The sequence below is a fragment of the Mustela nivalis genome, assembly GCF_964662115.1.
Source record: "Mustela nivalis genome assembly, chromosome: 11".
Lineage (NCBI taxonomy): Eukaryota > Metazoa > Chordata > Mammalia > Carnivora > Mustelidae > Mustela > Mustela nivalis.
The window spans coordinates 113,310,434-113,327,618 of record NC_139030.1 but is presented as its reverse complement, the minus strand read 5'-3'; positions in this window follow the sequence as shown (position 1 = coordinate 113,327,618).

Sequence of the window (17,185 nt, the reverse complement as noted above, 5' to 3'; positions counted from 1 at the left end):
TAAAATCTTAAAAAAAAAAAAAAAAAAAAAAAGCCTTTACCTTCAGCTCAGGTCATGATCCAGGATAGGTTCTGGAATCGAGTCCCTCATCGGACTCCTTGCTGAGCGGGAAGCCTGCTTCTCCGTCTCCCATTCCTCCTGCTTGTGTTCCCTCTCTTACTGTGTCTGTTTCTGTCAAATAAATAAATAAAATCTTTAAAAAAGAAGTTTAGTCCAATATCATATTATGATGTACTAAAATTCTGAACAAAAGAGGCAGAAATTCATTTTTATTTTATTTAATTCACATGCATTTGAATATGATCTGTCAGACTCTTTGGGGAAGTTATGAGAGATTTGTCATTAATTTTATATTCTATAGATTAAAATTGGAAATCATGGCAATTTTAGATGTTTAATATTTTTTTCTTAAGCTCTCTTATTGTCTCAGGAAATTATATTTCTACCAAGGGTCAATTTGTTAATCATAACCATCCTTTTTATAGTTGGTGAGCAGTTAAGATAATTCTGAAATCAGTTTCTTCCACAGCAAAGCTAATGTGCTGACATCTTCGGAAACTCAGATGGTACCCTCTGCTGATTAATGTTATCAATATAATTTTAAGTAACATACAGAAAGTCAGCTCAAAACATATTCTTATAGACTTATTCCCTGAACCTGTGATGATATAACTTAGAAGAAATTTTCCGTTTTTCTTTAGAAAGCATGCTTATTTAATACTTTCAGGCATAACTGAAAATATCCCTTTTCTATTGTAAAAATAATTTTAGAGACTGCAGGTAATATAATTGTCCCATAAAGCTGTGATTGGTCCTTACCCAAAGAGCTCATGCAATTTATTACTCATGGCCCATTCATACTCACTTCTGGGTTTCAAACGTACTCTGCAAGTAATGCACCCAGACCTACAGGTACAATCTCAGAGGTCTGCAGTATTTTCGTAGGCTTGGCATGATAGATAGTCAGGTATAAATATAAATTATTTAAAATTATTTGAAATTAGATAAAATTCAACTTTGAACCTTACTTTTTCTCCTATGGGAAAAGTCTACATTTGATTGTGAGTGTGTGTGTTTCTATGAATGACAAAGAGAGACGAGATGCCGAATGTATATAGCATTTTGCTATGAAAGTAAATAGAGTAACAAAACCTGTATTTGTTGCCGTAAATAAAATTAAAATCTTATATCAGAAGTTAAATAATATACATAAGAAGCCAGTGACAGTTGTCTAACAGCGTGTTTAACAAGATATGCATTAGTGGTTTTTATGGAGTTGCTTATTGCTTGAAGGATTTTATTTGCTTGTTTAATGTGGGAATGGTTTTAGGAAAAAAAACTTAAAGTCTTTCATATTTCATAGGTAAAACAGTATTTTTCTTTCTAACATTTATTAATGAGCACCATAGTATGCCTAGTGTGGTGGTAGACGAATGACGGGCACATGAAAGATTTGTTGGAAGTTCCAGGACCGCTGGGAAATGACGAATGGAAGAACCAGGTTCTGGTTCTCGGGAGTGTCCGAGAGCTCACGCTGCTTGAGGCACTTGCTGTTCCGTAATCCCTTCTCTAATCGCCCAGCCCTCCCACGACACTTTTATTTCTTCTGACGCAGCAATCCTGTGTTCCCCCTTCCAGTTACCAATACCAAGTCTACAGTTATCTTTCTTGCCTTTTTTTTTAATCTCCTGTATCTCTCTGACACTGAGATGCTCTAGACAAACTGTGCCTTAGAACACTATTCATCTGCTAGATGCAATTGCTTTTTCACCCCTGCCGGCAATCGGCTTTGCCATTTGCAGTGTATTTTCAGCTTCTCAAGGACAGTTGCTGGGTCTTCAACTGCCTGGCCCTCCACCACCGCCTCCATATCTAATTAATCCAGCCAGAAAGAGCGGTTCAGCCTCTTTTGCCACACCTCCTAGGTTTCGGCCATCATGCACCTGATCTTTCTTTCAACTGAAAGGATATTTTTAGAAAGATGTTATAGTCCTGTAGTTCAAGAGATCAGCATTTTTAAAAAAAAATCTCTTTATATGATAGACCATTTCTAAAGCACAACCCGAGGCCCCACCGTATTTGGTGCCAAAGGGTGACATATACACTCAGAATTGTGAAGTGCCTTTACAATTTTCCAGTACCGCAGACTACATTGTTTAACTTTTATGAAACAGAATAGCAAATACTGGAAACTCATTTAATCAAAGAACAAAGTGTTTTTTTAATATTATTGTAAACATTAATTTTAAGACTCAAAACAGTGCATAATCTTGGGTATACTTTTAAATTTGAAAATATACCCAAATATATTTTCAGATAGATATCATGACTGTAAGTCAGAGAATTCTAGTCATGTAATCATGGTTTCTAAAATATATGCCAAAGTAAAAGCATAATTTAATGAAAAATTATTCAATTTACAAAATTACCTTTCATCTTTGATTACACTAAATCTGTGTTTCTTTAAGCATGGCCTATAATCAGAGTCTCTTTAGGTGTCTTTAATGTGGATCTAAAGAAGAAATTAATAAACATATATTAAGAGAATGTTTCTTAAGGAGAAGCAACTATCACTTTACATGATCTGAACACATTACAATTTCAGTTTTCAATTAAATTCTAATACAGGAGTGACTGACATTATACCAGTAACTTCACTTGTGGCAGGAGATTGATTTGCAAAACTTCCCAGCCTCCACTTATACATCAGTGTATCGTAGCCGCTCTTTTGGGGGGGCTTCTGATTCTGCACTGGAACAGAAGAAAGTGCATGTCGTTTTCCTCAACTTGTTTTAACAGAGTCACAGTTGACGCTTGTTTCCAGGATAAATACTTTGATTTTTTGTTGTTCCCTTTATGTTCTCAGTTGTCATCCCGCTCTCAGTTCTGATCCACTCGTGCCGCAGCCGTATGTTTAGCAGGTGTTCAGCCATATGTTTAGCGCGCACACACACACGCACGCATGCACACGCACCCGCGTGCGCGCGCACACACTCACACACACACACACACACACTGCTGGCTGCTTTCAAACTTTTCCAGCCTTTGGCTCTCCTGGTTTTCAGGACTTAGACTGGACTATAGCATCAACTGTTTTTGGTCTCCAACTTGCTAACTGCAGAAGTTGGAACTTTTTAGCCTCCATAATTATATAAAAGAATTCTTGGTTCTGTTTTTCTGGAGAACCCTGAATAATGGAGGATAAATTAATAGAAGATAAACAGGAAATTAGGAATCAGAATGCTAAAAGTAGATCAGGTCAGGTCATGGGAGGCCTTTAATGTCCTATTAATGGACTTAATGTCCTTCTGTTAGATAATAGGAACGTGTCATAAGTTTCTAAGAAGCGGTGCTACGTTAAAACACACACATACACACACACCCCCAAAGTTTTAGGACAATCCCTTGGGCAAGAGGGGACTGAGGTATGGTGAGGAAGACAATACTACCACAACAGACTCAATAAAAACTAAAATGAGGTCAATGGACCCAGATGAACCAAGGCTAGAGAAGATCAGGAAAATAGTTCTAGTCATTGATTTTAATCTTAAGTGGGAGTGGAGATGGTGACTCTATTCACTGAGCTCAGAGAATTAAGGAGAATCTCAGAGCATAGGGAATGGATAAGAAATACTTGCATATAGGTTGCAAAGAAGCCCATAAACCAAACAGCCCATTGTTATTTTAAATTTGCCTGACAGGTTCTTAAATTTTTAATTTTTTTGTTGACTCAAAAATTGTGACCATAATACAAGCATTTTTTTTTCTATTTTTGACATTTTAACATAGAAAAGGATAAATTGCCTTCTTGCAGTCTAGCCCATCAGTAGAGCTGAGTAGCAGCCACGTCTGTGAAACCAGGCATGGTCATTGACTCCTTCACAGACCCCTTTCCTAGACTCTCTCTGAGACCAGGAAGAATCAGGAGCTACCTTGTCACTTCCTTCCATCGCATAAGTATCCCAACCACTGCTGTGGACTGCACATCTACCTCTGATTGTAAGCGATCTGTCGTTACGGGACTGCCTGTACGCACCCCAAGTGTTTAAGGCAGAGCCCGGATCTTGCAGGCACGGTAACTGAATCGGTCGTCTGACTGAACTAAAGATTCAATGACCACAGAATGGAGAGACTGGTTACATGACTAGAACAACCCAGGCTGCTTAGCACAGGGCTTACCGTTTTTGAGTCTCATTTTCTCTGTGGTGAAATGAAGCTAATAATACCATCACCTCCAAAGGTGGTTGTGAGAATTGTGTGAGCTATCCACGCAAGAGGCGTCAACACCTTGTTTCAAACAACGACGCAGAGAGGTTAGCCATAATGTAAGACAAAGTCAAATCTAAAATGTAGCCACCTTGTGAAAAAAAAATTAACAGAGCAAAATTGCGGTCTTCTAAATTGCAGAATTTCAGCTTTACTGCTTGGTCAAGTTTTCTGTTGTCCATAAACACCAGCAAGAATAATTTTACTTGCCTAAGGATGTAATCAAATAATTTTCCTATGCTTAACCCATCAAAACCTTCAACCTACAATTAATAGTGACGATTTTGAAAAGTATACCATGCAACAGCTTGGAAAATTTTGTCAAAGAGCAGTTGGGGGCAAGAGAGAGAGAGCTAGAGAAAAAGAGAGACAGGGAGGGAGAAGCAGACGCCCCTCTGAGTAAGGAGCCTGACCTGGTGCTACATCCCAGGACCCTGAGATCATGACCTGAGCCAAAGGCAGAGGTTTAACCCACTGAGCCACCCAGGTGCCCCTGTTCCCTTCTCTTGATTACTAGATAAAATTTAGATTTTCTATAACTGGAAATGAAAATCCATTGTTTGCAAACTCTCTTAATTTCGGACTTGACTTGACTATAGCAAAGCACTTAAAGAGATTCTTTTTAAAAGGTGCTGATGCTGAACCGGAAGGTGATCTCATCTCCGTAGAGGCAGCAGAATTAGACCCATTAACTTCGATTGGCATTGAACAGCCGTCCTGGGAAAGCTTGTCTCAGTGAAAACGAGTGTTGTCGAATTTGAGGCAAGGTGTATGAGAACATCTGAAAGTATAATGTGATGCAAAGTATTTCACTGTGGCCTATTAGCCACACCTAGCAGCTTGTTTTAAAAGTCTAGACAGACAATAAAAATAACTACCAGAGAAAATAAGGAAGCATTCTAGATGCCCATGGGATTTTCCTTTAGTGGGGAAATTATTTAAACTAACCATAAACCACCCCTCCACTATCAAAGAACTTTAAGATGGTTAATTTTAGCAGAGAAGTCACATTTAAATATTTTCTTAAAATGTGGCCATATCATTCCTCAAAGCCTTATGGCTTTACCCTGCTATAGACAAGAAACATTAAAAGAAAACCAAAACGAAACAAAAAAACCCTTAAGCACCTAATTTGAAAACTTTGGGGGAGTGTGTCATTTAAAGAGATTTCTTTTCCCAGTCTTGGAAACAGACGATTGATCTCTCATTGCATTTCCGCAAACTCAGAACTTTCTGTGTACATACTGCTACTTCTTCTCCGTGTTGGGAGAGGTGTCACGTGTGGATCGTGGAACCATCCACCTCTGGAGGCGCAGGTGCAGGTCTCCGTTGATACGACCATCTCTATGTATTTGGGGGCCAATTCTTGGAAAAGGTTCTGTTGAAAGGTAAACTGAGGCACCAGACTCCTCTTCAGAGTTTATCTGAGCACCTGTCCCTTTGAATCACGCAGAGCCAAACCAAAGGTAGCTGGAGAATTCTGCGGACATTAGCAGGAGCTGGGCTGGGAGGCAGAATGGGAGGATTTCTCCAGAAGAAGAAGCGGCAAAGCAAGGACGTTGTTTTGAGTAACCGCAGTTTGAGCCATTGCTAATTTGGGAAATCGGCCGTTTGTGATTGGCTGGTCTTGTTTGATTTTCTCAGATTGGAATGCATTGACTCTGGCTTACAGTTTGGGTTTGCTTATGAAGGTGACCGAGGCATTAGAACTGTCTCCGTGTAATGACCTTCCTGTTGAAAATTCCATTAGTTAGGCAGGAAGCAATGCTCTGTGTCCGTGACCTTCTTCCCTTCCAGCCATATGGGGATTAGGGCACACCTGGTTCCCCGCAGATCACAAGGCGCTGATTTATTTAATTTCATAATTTTTACTAAACACAGTCATCCCCAGGGTCCATGGAAGGTGGACTTTGAAACTTAGAGAAGCATGAGAATGAACCACATGGCTATGATGTCGGGGAGTGGAGCAGACCATGAAACTGAGGGAATTTAGCCAACGCTTGATTCGGCATCTTTACCCGACTTGCTACGTTCCATGCTTCTGTTGGCAAAAAACTGTCCTCCTGTGAAGATGAAACTCCAGAGAAAATGGAAAGAGACTCATTTATGAGATCAGACTAGGAACGTAAAACCTGCAAACCTGGAAAAATGATTCAAGGTAAATGCAAATCTTGTTTAGAAAGTGTCTAAGGCAGGTGCAAAGGTCAAGGTTTTACTCTGAAATCAGATGCTCAGTCTGAAGAATTAAAGACATCAAAGACAGACTTGGTTATGATCATAATTACAGTAGTATCCGTGTTTTGACCAAAGATACAGCCTATGATGTAAAGGACACTTCAGGAGAAAAACATTAGTCACTTTGTGGTACGGCAGCACGTGACCACCAACATGTATGTTCCGGCACTTCTCGTATTTATCAGAAACAAATGAAAATAGACTCTAATGAGGCTTATGTTCTCCTCTGTATAGCCAGTCATCAGCTGCTTGTAATTTTTTTTTTTTGGAATCTACCAATATGTCTTAAAATCATATGTTTAAACATACAAATACAGGAAAGAGAAAAATTGATGAATTTATCTCAAAGGTATTCTTTATATTTAAAGGAGGGAGTAAAAGCAGAAGAACTACTTAAGGAAATTATACTTATTTATGACGTGTCCAGTTCTGCGTTACCATGTCTAGTTGTAGAGGACTCCATCAGAAACACAGAGTAAAAAAAGAACAGCTGGTTACACTGGAAAAATGAATTTGTGTAGAGATCAAATGGTTATTTTTAGAATACTTGTAAAACGTCAGTATTATCAAATTTGTTAACATACATGTTTAAAAATGAAGTTGATCTATGTGACTAGTAGTAAAAACAATGCCCCTTTCATCACCTCTTACCTCTGCTCCCCACAGACAACCGCACTGACCACTGAACTCTTCTCTCTACCTCCCAAATAATACCTTTACGCTGACTTTTTGTGGTTTTCAGTATTAGGCCTTATCCATGGCCTCTTACTACAGAAGATGGGGGTTCTCTCCTTTGTCTTTATATACCCTAAATACTTTCTTTTCTTTTCTTTTTTTTAAAAGATTTTGTTTATTTATTTATTAGAGAGAGATCACAAGTAGGCAGAGAGGCAGGCAGAGAGAGAGAGGGAGAAGCAGGCTCCTGGCTGAGCAGAGAGCCTGACGCGGGGCTCGATCTCAGGACCCTGGGATCATGACCCGAGCCGAAGGCAGCGGCTTCACCCACTGAGCCCCCCAGGCGCCCCCCCTGAATACTTTCATTTCCATCCTCTCCAGACATGTCACCTGTGTTTGGGGAAGCTAATATTTATTGCTTAAACCATTTCTAGTGGAGATGTGACATTGAATACTCTGATTGCATTTCTTGTGTGCAATGTGTTTTTCCTTGAGTTAGCATTTGTCCCCTTCCTTGACTTAATTGCTGCTAATAAATTCCAAAAATATTCCCTAAAATTCCTCTCAAATATCAAAGATGTATGGTAAACTTTCATTTTTACTTTTTCATATATTTTATTATTTTGCATACAATAGTCTCCCATAATATTTTCCAATATATTATTATTTTGTCAATGTGGACCATTTGTTTTAAGACCTGTTGAATATCCAGACTTTATTTCTTCTGAATTTTCTTTGCCTCATGTAGTAATAATAACTACCCTTTCCGGGTTCTTCTAGGAAGTGTGAGGTTTCAGGCAAATACTATGCTGCAGGCTTCCTCTTTATATAAACAATTCCACGTAAAAATATATAACAGAATGCATGGACTCCTTTGAATTATAGTGACTTATCGATGAAAATTTAAGATAGTAGATTGAATTATTACTCATTACTCATGAAGGTCTGTTACCCATTGTGCTGCTTTTGAATACTGGTTTTCAAAGACTGTCTCATAGGTTGTATTGTGTTTAGTTGATGACTAGAAAAAAAATCTTACTTAAGGAATGGAGGAAAATAGGAATGTTACTTAATTTTCTTGTCATGTTGAATTTATCATTCAACATGTACAGTGTATTGTAAATGCAAAACAGTACATCTTCCAACCTCATCTACTCTTGAAGTCTAGCCGAACCTGTTTCACCCCTAGAACGTGATCTCCTGCAGTGCTGACCACACCCCTGTGGGGTGCAACTGGATGGTTGCTTATGGGAGGCAAGACAAGGAACATACCTCCTCCTTTCAGCACGGTTTAAAAGCTGCCTGGGAGAACACATCATCCACACAGTGACTGAGGCGAGAGGACAATTAGGAAGGCACCTTGGTGACTCCGTGGGTGAAGCATCTGCTTTCTGCTCATGTCATGATCCCAGGGTCCTGAGATCCAGCCCTACATTGGGCTCCATATTCCATCAGGAGCTGCTTCTCCACTTCCTTTCCCTTCACCCCCTACCCCGCTCATGTTCTCTCTTGTTTTCTGTTTCTCTCTCAAATAAGTAAAATCCAGAAAGAAAGAAAGGTCCACGGATACTGTAGAGCAGTGCAGCCTTGCACCCTCCGAGGAAACAGGGTGCAGACACTCGCAGAGAAGTACTTGGTATGTGTCACAGAGCATGGACACAGGGTTGGTCAATGTCCTCCATACCGGCACCTGACGACATACGAGGTACAGGATTCCTGATCCCGCCTCTGCTGCCTGTAGGTGTTTTGACGAGAGGCGACATCACACTTGGCACACTGACCTAATGAGTACCAGAGTAGGGGCCCACTGACCAATGCAATTCCAGTCCAAAGGCCAACCATGGACAGCTGGTAGTACCTTGTCCCCCATGTAAGAGTCCTGCAACAAGCTAGAAACCCAAGCTAAGGAAAAATATCAAGGTGTTAGGTTTATGCATGTGTTAATTTGCTTTTTTTCTTTCTTAAAGCACATATGAACTATTAAGAATAGAGAAATGAAAATGCAGAAAAAACATGGTGGATAATGGCTACATGAAAGCGTGTGGTAGGTTAGTGGATGGGATTAAGGTCAAAGTGATGGGCTGACCTTGACATAAGCAGAATGTCTTCCACTGAAACAAAAAGGGAAGCCAAGAATGTAGGAGTGAATTCTGGAATGTGTTAGGACAATGAGGCAGCACTTATTTTAGTGTACCCGTTTTTTCAGTGAAAATTAAGAGATATGACCAGACGAGAATGTGTTGTAGGTTTGTGGTTAGAGGTTGAGGAGAGAGAAGGAAGTATACATATTCCCTTAAAGACTATTAAGTAAAGAAAGGTGCGTTCAAGTCCTCGTCTTATTATTAAATACGGAGTGTTTTTAAGCATTAGTGAAAAGATAGGAGGATGGATTAGGAACCACTGAAATTGGTTTTGGTCTGGTCATTGTCATATATCTCCTCGTGCTAGTTACTTGCGACATAATCCAAACCCTCATGCGTCCCAATTTACTCATTTGTAGAAGTAGGCCTACGGCTGAATCCATCTGTTTCTTTTAAATCCTCTTGTTTTCTCAGTAAGTTTTCTGATTCTGGGTAAACACTAAGCTTTGTTTCAGATGATAGGGAAGATAAATTAGTCAATACAAGAGTAAATGGTATGTAAGTAACGTCTTAGAGAAAGGAATACATGAAATTTTCAGAGGAAAATGAATAGACCAGTCGTAATAAAGGCTTTACTATCTAGAAACTCACAGTTCCAAAGCATAGGTGAATTTGTAATACATTCTTTATTAGTCTGATGATTATTTGGTTTAATGGCATGGCGTTAAAAGTAAAAGTCTAGAGGGCACCTGGGTGGCACTACTGGCTAAGCAACTGCTTTTGCCTCAGATCATGATCCTGGAGTCCTGGGATTGAGTCCTGTGCTGGGCGTCCTGCTCAGTGCGTGCGGAGTCTCTTCTCCAGCTGACCCTACCCACTCTTGTGCTCTCTTTCTCTCTCTCAAATAAATAAATATTTTTTTAAAGAAAGGTAAAAATCTAGAAATAATTCATTCTTTGCAAGCATGTTAGGTAAGCACTGTGAGCATATCTCGCGCTCAGAAGGGAATGCGTTATTCCCCTACTCTTCCTGTAAGTGCTTAATCTTTAAAATCAAGACTATGTAGATATAGCACAGATTAAAATAACTGTATGGTTTCCTGGCTACATCTCTTTGTCACAGTATTCCAAAGCATAGCAGTGCTTACAGATATCACATTTATTTATACAACTCAAAATATTACCTTTGCAAACTGTAAACATTAGTGCCCATTTCTTTCCAAAAAACATGCAGCCGTAAGATATCCAGGGCTATGCCAAAGAAGTGGTATCCAGTGTCTCATTAGGGATTAATATAGCTTCCTCAAAGAGAGGGGTGGAATTGTTTCTTATCAAGAAAATCACTCATGTCTTTCAGGCCCTCTTAATATTAGTGAAAAATGCAAAAAACATAAATATAAACTATGCCCCATAGAAGGAGTAATACATATAGAGGAATAAATAAAAAAATCATTTCAGTGTTAGCAATTGAAATACTAACACACTTGCTAAATAATATTTAGGAAGTAAATTTTTTTTATATATAATATTTGCTACAGATTGACACGAATATATTACTTTAAAATGGTTGGTTCAGTTATGTTATTTCACATTATACTCTGACTACAGAATTATTTTTAAGTCATCAAATAGCATACAATTATGTATACAGCCTCTTTTATACAAATGTTATTTGACATATAGTCCAAATATTACATATTTTATAAGTAAAGAAAAGGGCAGGAGGATTGTTTTTAGAATTCTTATGCTTATGCTATGCCCCAGTAATGGGTCTGTGATTAAAGGAACGAGACTGATACAAAGCGAAGGTCAAGCAAAGCTTTGTTCCGCGCCAAGCATCGAGAATCAAACTGACCGGCCAGGGCCGCCTCTTACAGACAGGGTGACCCCGCTCTCCTTTATGCACTGGCCTTGAAGGGCAAAGGCCATGCGGTTGGGCCTGGCCATGCACACGTGGCCAATGAAATTGTACCACACAGAAAACTGCACAGTGATGCGAGGTGACAGATTGAATTACAGTTTACCCGATAGTAGACAACTGACCCAGCCATCACCTTGGTTAGGATTGTCACCCCAAAGGCTCCCAAAGGGTGGGGCCCACACTCCTTGGTAACTAGGGAGACAGTATGCGCCCCCACTGATCAGATGTCTCCACCTGGCCTGACGCAACCTTGTGTCTGTGCGTTGTTACCTGAGCCTGGTTTCCCAGACTTGTTTTTAAGTAAGTCCCCTGGGGTAAGGGGAGCAGGGACCATTTAAGGGTTAAACAACAAGGTTATTGTTTAAGCTCAATGGAAGCCTCTGGCTAAAATATAAAAATATAAAATAGGTCCTTACACTTGGAGCTTGCAAGCAACATTCTTTGGGAAAGGCACGGGCGATGACATTGTGTAGTTCATTTTGATCGCATCATACCATGCACGGATTTGTATCTGTGTAGAAACTGGTCCGGGAATTTAAATGGGAATTTAAAATGACCTACTGTGGAAGAAAGTTGATGCACTCCGGGAGAAAATGTCCTTAACAGAAAATATTATATATTTATTTGGAAAACCGTATCTGGAAATACTCAAAGCAGCCAGCTGTGAAAGCTTTCTTCAGAAGACCAAATATGAAATTTTCTTTTCAAATAATTTGAAAAGAAGGTACATTCTGAATACTCATATATCAAAGAGACCAGAAGCTTTAGAAATGTCTAAAATATACATGTTCTATAAAGTTATCCTCAGATATTTGTATCTGAGAAAAATCAAAAGTACACATAGGGTTTTTTCAAAAGTTTGTCTTCTGTACATCTCTTTTTGATATGTAACTTGATTTGAAAATATTTTTTGGAGATGTTCTCTCACATAGACCTGTAATTTGACTTGGGATATATATGAGATTTTTAATATGAACACCTGTTTAAAGGCAGTGACTCTGGTAACTATATTTAGGTATTGCCAGCTTTCGAATTTGTTTCTCTCTCACCAAGAGGAAGAAATAAATGGAAGGTTGTATTTTTAGTGGCAGCTGCATAATTTCATTACAGATAGGTCTTCGCTTTTCTCTTTTATTTAAAACATAAGAGAATGTTTTCTTTCCAAGCTATGAGTACAGTTATTTTACAGTGTTGTTTTTCTCCATATTATGAATATATAATAATGTGGGGAAGAAAGGCAAAAAAAATGTAGATAAAATTAAATTTCCTTGTAACCTGCAGCCTACTGAGAAATACTTGAGGCAGAGTGTGACCTTCCTCCAGGAACTTGCAACCTTACAGTTCTTGCCTCGGTAGAGGAAAAAACAGCCTTAGCTTGACAATAGCCTGGCCTGCAGGATCCCCGGAGTCGTCTCTAGCATATGAAAGTCCTTTTGGAAACTTCCTCTGTCTTTACCTCCCCCAAGCCAAAGTGTGTCAGCAGCTCTCCTCACAACCCTAGTGCACCTCTTTCTGGCCACCTGTCCTGCCCCTGTGCTCTAATAAAAACCACCGTTTTGGGGCATCCAAAATGTCTCAGGAATTCTTTTGTAGCCTTTGGTTCTGAATCCCAACATTTCCCCGTCGTATAATAGAGGAATGTACTTGATAATCACTCTGTAGAACTTACTGACTTTATCTTAACTTTTAGTATAAAATTTTATTGAAGTATAATTTACACGTAATGAAATGCTCACATCTTAAATGTATCATGTAATGAACTTTTACAAATTTGTTACAAATGCTCACTTTCATGTAACCTACACCCCACCTACATACAGAAATCTTCTCCATCCAGAAAGTTCCTTATATTTCTGTGAATCTCTCTACGGATGTAATTATTTGAATGATGTCAAGATTGAAATAGGACCTTGCTCAGTTTTTATATCATATTGCTGTAGTAGAACATTACTAATGGTGATTTACCAGACAAAACTGAGTAACTGGTGTCCTAAAACCGGTGAAAGGCAAGCAGTAACAGAGACAAAGCACTGAGTTGTGATTTGGTGCGTGAGCCAAATGAAACTTCTGGACCAGACGCCCTTTCACCATTGTATGCGATGAGGGAACAGAAGGCTGGCTGAGGACAAGGCAATCTGCGCCCCACCCCCACTCCTTGGTGGGACAAATGTGACACTCTTTAAGAATGCCTCAACTATCTTAATGTTAATTGTTTGCTAAAAGGGAAAAACAACCTAGGTTCTGGTATCCGGTTATCTTTGTAGGTCCTCTTTAGCATACGAAAGTTCTATTGAAACCTCCCTTTTCCCTACCTCCTCCCAAATCCAGGGTACAGAACCTGCCACCCCTCACAACCCCTGGGCAGCAGCTCTTCTGCCCATGGGTCCTGTCCCTGTGCTTTAATAAAAAACCAGCATTTTGCAGCAAAGATGTCTCAAGAATTCTTTCTTGATCATCGGCTCCAGACCTTACCCACCGAACCTCACCTAGATTCGTATGGAAATCAATTATCCCTGTTAACTGCAGCATCATTTAGATGAAGTGAGCATATTGGCTCAAAGCTTAGTTTATGTGTTTTATTTTTGTCTTGAGCTGTCTTGTTTCTCTTGACTTCCGAAAGTTATGTTATGTAGGCAACAAAGGGGCTGAGCTCAACAATTTTACTATCTGATCAACAGAGGCAGGCTTTGGATTAACTGCTCGAGGTCCATTAAATGGTAGATCAGTTGTGCTGATCAGCTTTGCATTGGGTCCCCTGCAAAACCACCTGAGGGCACTCTTTGTCTTGTTAATTTGTGAAACGTGGTTACTTTATGACAGTGTCAACAAGTGACCCTAACCCTCTCTTTCTTGTTTGGCGCAAGTTTTCCATGTCAAATCTTCAACCCCATCCTGGAAGAACTCCCACTTTCTATAAAATCTATACATTATGTAAATGTATCTTTGTAAATGATGAAAATTTTTACTTCGTATAACAATGAACAATTTAGGACAACTGTGACATAATAAAGTTTAAAATTAACGTTTGTAAGAAGAGTTTTACAACAACAGAAAACAAATCAAAAGTCAGCTGTTTTTAACTTGATGATGAGACATCAAAGCAGATTTTCACTCAAAGATGTTCTCTCAAAGTCGTTAACCGCTCCCCTGAAAACCCTTTGTGTGCTTAGCTTTATCTGCACAACCCAGCTATAACCCTTTTCTTCCATTAGTTCTTTCCCCCAACTTTGGACATATGGTACCATTTTTTCAAGGTTTTTAAGGAAAAAATAATTGCATTGCAAAACTGTTAGATCAGACAGCAGATCTATAGAAGCTGAATTCTTAATTTGGTTTAAAGCAGAGTAGAGATTTTAAGGATTCTTTCAGAGGTAGAATGACAGAAATATGCAAGAGAAGTCTAAATTTTGCTAGAGTTTGTTTTGTTTTACAGCCCTATCTTCAACAACCGCTTTGCCTAATTGTTAACGTATCTCATTAGGAAAAATGGTTAATATCAGCAGGAGGGGAAAAAGTTGATTTAAGTAATAGCTCTTTGAAACTTTTAAAATTATATTGAGAAGTTAAGAAAAGTAGGAAGTAAACTGCATAAGTTCTGTTTTAAAAGTCTTTTTCTTAATGGTAGACATGAAAATAGAATAAAAGTTGTAACAAAATAAAAATAAATACACAGGAGACTTCAGGGGCACCTGGGTGGCTCAGTTGGTTAAGTGTCTGCCTTTGGCTCAAGTCATCATCTCAGGGTGTTGGAGGATTTTATGTCCCCTTAAAGCCTGAGGTCCTTGGTCACACTTATGAGGGAACAGAAGGCAGGCTGAGGACAAAGCAAAAGCTGACACCCTGCAACCTTCCCCCACCCCCACTCCTGGGTCGGATGTGGTATGACTTTAAGACCCATCTTAATGTTAATACCTTGCTAAAAAGGGCAAAAGGACTTAGGCAATGGCAAGACCTCTGGTATCCAGTATCTAGTCATTCCTCTTTAGCATATGAAAGTTCTATTGAAACCTCCCTTTCCTCCCCCCACCCCCATGGTACAGACCCTGCCCCCTCACAATCCCCAGGCAGCAGCTCTTCCTGCCCACCTGTCCTGTCCCCATGCTTTAATAAACCACCATTTTGCACCAAAGATGTCTCAGTTTTTTCTTGGTCATCGGCTCCCGACCTCACCCCCCCCCCCCCGCCCCGACCTCACGTATATTCTAGAGCTTCATCAGCACAGCTGTAAAGGATGAAGTAGAGCAGAGGAAGTTGGTGGTAGCTAAGCAGCGTTTATTGAGCGGGAGTACAAAGCTCTCGGAGAGGAAGGGGGATCTGACTGGGTTGCACCCCGGAGTTCTGAGTTCAGGGGTTTTATGAGCTCTTTGGCAGAACTGTCTTGAGCAATCAGGGTGTGTTGAGTCATCCCAATCAGGGCTTTGGTCGCATATCTGTCTACCAATTATGAGGTGAATGTCCACGTGCTGATGGTCTTTTTTTTTTCTGACATCTGGGGGCTTTGGTCTTAACTGACCCTTGCCCATGAACTGACAAGTCCTTTTGTGGTGAATCGTCTTATTTTAGGACGTTTTGCAGAAGTCCTTTCTGCAAAGGCTGCAAAGTAGAATGCCAACGGGGTCCTGTCTAAGCTGCAAAACAGGATGTTGGTGCCATTTTATTTTTAGCTGTCCTGACTCCGTATTTTCTTGTTGGAGACCCCGGCCCTGACTACCTGTCTGTCTAACTCCTAACAGGGGTCCTAAAATTGAGCTCTGTTTTGAGGTCCCTCCTCTGCAGGGAGCCGGATTCTCACTCTCCCTCTGCCCCTCCTCACACCCGTGTGTGCCTGTGCTCTCTCTCAAATAAAATCTTTAAAAATAAATAAATAGAAGACTTCAAAGTTATGTTTCAGGAAAGTTTCAAGTGCTATTTATGAGTAGAGCCATGAACTGGAATGTAAAAAAGAAACTCATCTACTTTTTTAATAGATTCAAACTAGAATTAGGGAGTTTGGACAGAAAAAAAAAATAAATGAAACAGTAAAACTAGCCAAAATACAAAGTAGGCAATAGATAATTTAATATTTACAAGATATTGCAGCTGTCTTTCTATCACTAACTTTTAATCTTACTGTGTTCTGAGAACATACCTGGTATGATTTCTGTTCTTTTAAATTTGTTGAAGTCCAGAATGTGGTCTGTTTGAATATCAGATAAAACTGACTTCTGTACATAGCTGAACTGAACTTAATTGACATAATAAAAAACTTAACTCAGGATAAAAGACATTTTTGTCAAGCTTACACAGAAATTACAACAAGTAGACTGCATTCCAGATAACTGGAAAATCCCCAAATGTTAGAAATTTTAAAAAATACACTTCCAAATAACTGATATGTCAAAGAATTCTCCAGAGAAACTGGAAACAAACTATTTGAACTAAATGGAAGTGAAAATAATACTTATCACGGACACCAGGTGGCTCAGTCTATAAGCGTCCAACTCGATCTCAGCACAGGTTTTGATCTCAGAGTCCTGGAGTTCAAGCCCTGTGTTGGGCTTCATGCTGGGTGTGGAGCCTATCTTGAAGAAGTACTTGACAAAATCCATGGAATTCGGTGAAAGCAGTATGGAAATTTATAGCACCAAATGTATGTATTAGAAAAAAAAAAAAAGAAATATCTAAAATAAAAAACCTAAGCTGTACCTTAGGAAAATAGAGAACAATTTAGATCTAAAAAAGCAGAAGAAATAGTAAAAGAGCAGATGCTAATAACATTGAAAGTAGGCAAACAGTAGAGTAGACTTAAAAATCAAAAGCTATTTCCATGAAAAAAATCATTAAATTAATAATCCATGAGTTAGTGTAATCCAGAATAAAGAGAGAAGACACAAATCATTAGTATAAAAAAAGAAAATTGAAAGAGGCCGTATCAGGGAAATTCAAAGGGTAATAAAGGAATATCTGATGCCTGCAAATTTGATAACTTAGGTAAGATGAACACATTCCTTGTAATAGACAAACTACCA